The sequence below is a fragment of the Macaca mulatta genome, chromosome X (genome assembly GCF_049350105.2).
Source record: "Macaca mulatta isolate MMU2019108-1 chromosome X, T2T-MMU8v2.0, whole genome shotgun sequence".
Classification (NCBI taxonomy): Eukaryota; Metazoa; Chordata; class Mammalia; order Primates; family Cercopithecidae; genus Macaca; species Macaca mulatta.
The window spans coordinates 3,183,922-3,186,628 of NC_133426.1; positions in this window are offsets into that span (position 1 = coordinate 3,183,922).

The following is a 2,707-nucleotide window of genomic DNA, read 5'->3' on the forward strand; positions in this document are numbered from 1 at the left end:
CCAGGTGCATGCCACAGTGTGGGAGAAATAAGGCAGGAAGGAGCATTACAAGGTGGCATGCCTTGTACCTGGCTAGGAGGTATATGAACCACACACAGAGGGAGCTGCGGGGAGAGTTTTCTCTACGAAATCCTTCTTTCAACAAGGCAACGTTTGGGGTAGATGGTCTGCAAGTCCGTGTTAATTGGTCTTTTACTCATCTCCTCTATAGAATATGTCTCTGGGACTGTAAATTGATCAATCAATGCAATCAACATCAGCAGTACGTAAGATTTCCTTCACGAAATCTCATGGAGGAAGACCCATGCATGCCCAGCATTAGAGAATGGATTTTATTTGCACACAAACGCATAGGGAACAAATAGCGTGAGGACATCCATGTGGTAAAGGAAGCAAGGTGTGGGGCCGGCACATAGAAAGACAAGCCACTTAGTGTGGGTGTTGTGAAGGGCGGGGTACAGAAATCCTAAGTCATGAATGCAGGCAGAGGCACACGTTTGAGGACTTTACAACAAAAGCAGGAAGCATGCACTTGATTTGTTGAAAACCAGAAGCCATTAAAGAGTATTGATCGAAACCTTAACAGGACCATGTGAACTCCCAAAAGATGACACAGTGTTTCCCCTGCTATATTTAAATATATCTAAACATATATATATTTTATATATAAATATTTATAATTATATCTATAAATAGACAATTATAAATATATATTTATATTATATATGTATATACATTTATAATTAGATATGTCTATATATTTATATATAATTTATAAATTTTATATATGATTTATTACATATAATATATATTCTTTATTTGTATAAATATCTATAAAGCTGTATAAACCTTATAAAAACTGTATAAACTTTATACAACTTTATAAAAACATATTTATACTATATAGTTATATATTATATGTAGTTTATTTATATATAATATGTAATTTCATATTTATAAAATTTATAAATTTATATATATTTTTTGAGACAGGGTCTCACTCGCCTAGGCTGCAGTGCAATGGCACAATCACAGCTTACTGCAGCCTCAACCTCTGGGGGCTCAATTGATTCTCCAATCTCAGCCTCCCCAGCAGCTGGAACCACAGACACTCAGCATCATGCCCAGCTAATTTTTATAGTTTTTGCAGAGACCGGGTTTCACCATGTTGCCCAGTCAGGTCTCGAAGTGCTAAATATATTTTAAAGTATTAATTCTACACTGGATCTTAAGATACTGTGGACAGGTTTTTGCTTCCTTTAAGCTTGTTTTGTGTTTTGACCTGTATTGGATCAGCCATGACACTTGAGACATCTTTTGAAGGTGGTTAGAAGTCCAAGCTCCTAATAAGAAATTGTGACACTGCAAAGTCACGAAAGTATTTTAGGATTTATGCATTTATTCCTAGACAGAATTAGGAAAAACATGGCTTGGCCTGAGGTTTTTTCCTAGTCCTGTTGTTCTATAAACCTATGCAAACATATTCAGTTCCATAACTCGGGAGGCCAACCAAACTTCAAAAGAGGTACCTGTAACTCAAGCCATGCTGATTTCAGCAGACACTGCTCACAGGCCTTGTGGGAGGCTTGAACGTGTTTACTACATTGCCTTCCAGTTCTGTGGGTTTATGAGTCGGTGCAACCTCAGCTAGGAATGCAGGCTGCTCACGTTGTGTCAATGTCGTATGTTTTGAACAGTGAAGTGTATGTTGTTTGTGAACTGAGTACACATGCCAACGTGCTACGTTCTTATTTCCATTTGCTTTAAGGAAATGATTCTCATATGCTAATATGTCGAACACGGAAGTTGAGGTATTTAGCACATCCTATATCAAAACTGTTACAAAACTGACATAAAATGCTAAAGGGAAATAATTGTATTCCAAACAATTCCCCTTCTTGTATCTCTATAAACCTTTTTATTTACTTATTTTTTTTTAAATTTTTCTGGAGACAGGGTCTCAGTCTTGTCACCCAGGCTGGAGTGCAGTGGCACGATCATAGCTCATTGCAGCCTTGATCTCCTGGGCTCAAGCAATTCTCCTGCCTCAGTCTCCCAAGTAGCTGGGACCGCTGGCACGTCTCACCATGCCCAACTAATTTTTTTTAATTTTTATTTTTAGTAGAGATGGGGCCTCACTATATTGCCCAGGCTCATCTAGAATCCCTGGGCTCAAGCCATCTTCCCACCTTGGCTCCCCAAAATGTTGGCATTACAGGCATGAGCCATGCTGCTGAGCCATACCTCTATAAACCTTATTCCACATAATTGTGCTTTTGAAACCCATACCTTACATATTTGCTTGCGTTCATTGCATTTATTAATCATTTCACAGGCCCCAAAAGAACTTCCTATAGGTTAGACAAGCAAAAGCCCAATTAACTTGGGCTTCAAGATAGTCTCTCCTAAATGTTCCCTTCTTCAAAGAAAGAAGAATGTGCTGTGCTTGAGAATGCACGAACGTTTTCCACCCCTAAAACCAGCATTAGTGGTCAGAGATGACTCCAGTACAAATAGCCTTTTGAAATGTTTTTGTGGATTTCACTTTTTGTATTCACTAGCAATGCACGCTTCTTTCTGCAAATGAGAATCCACATTTTCAGATTTTCCAGGGTAGGGAATTCATTCACATATCTGTGCAATTGGGAGCCTCCTGCAACATCGATGAAAGACGTGTGCAGGCTTGACGCCCTGGCGTTGCAACTGA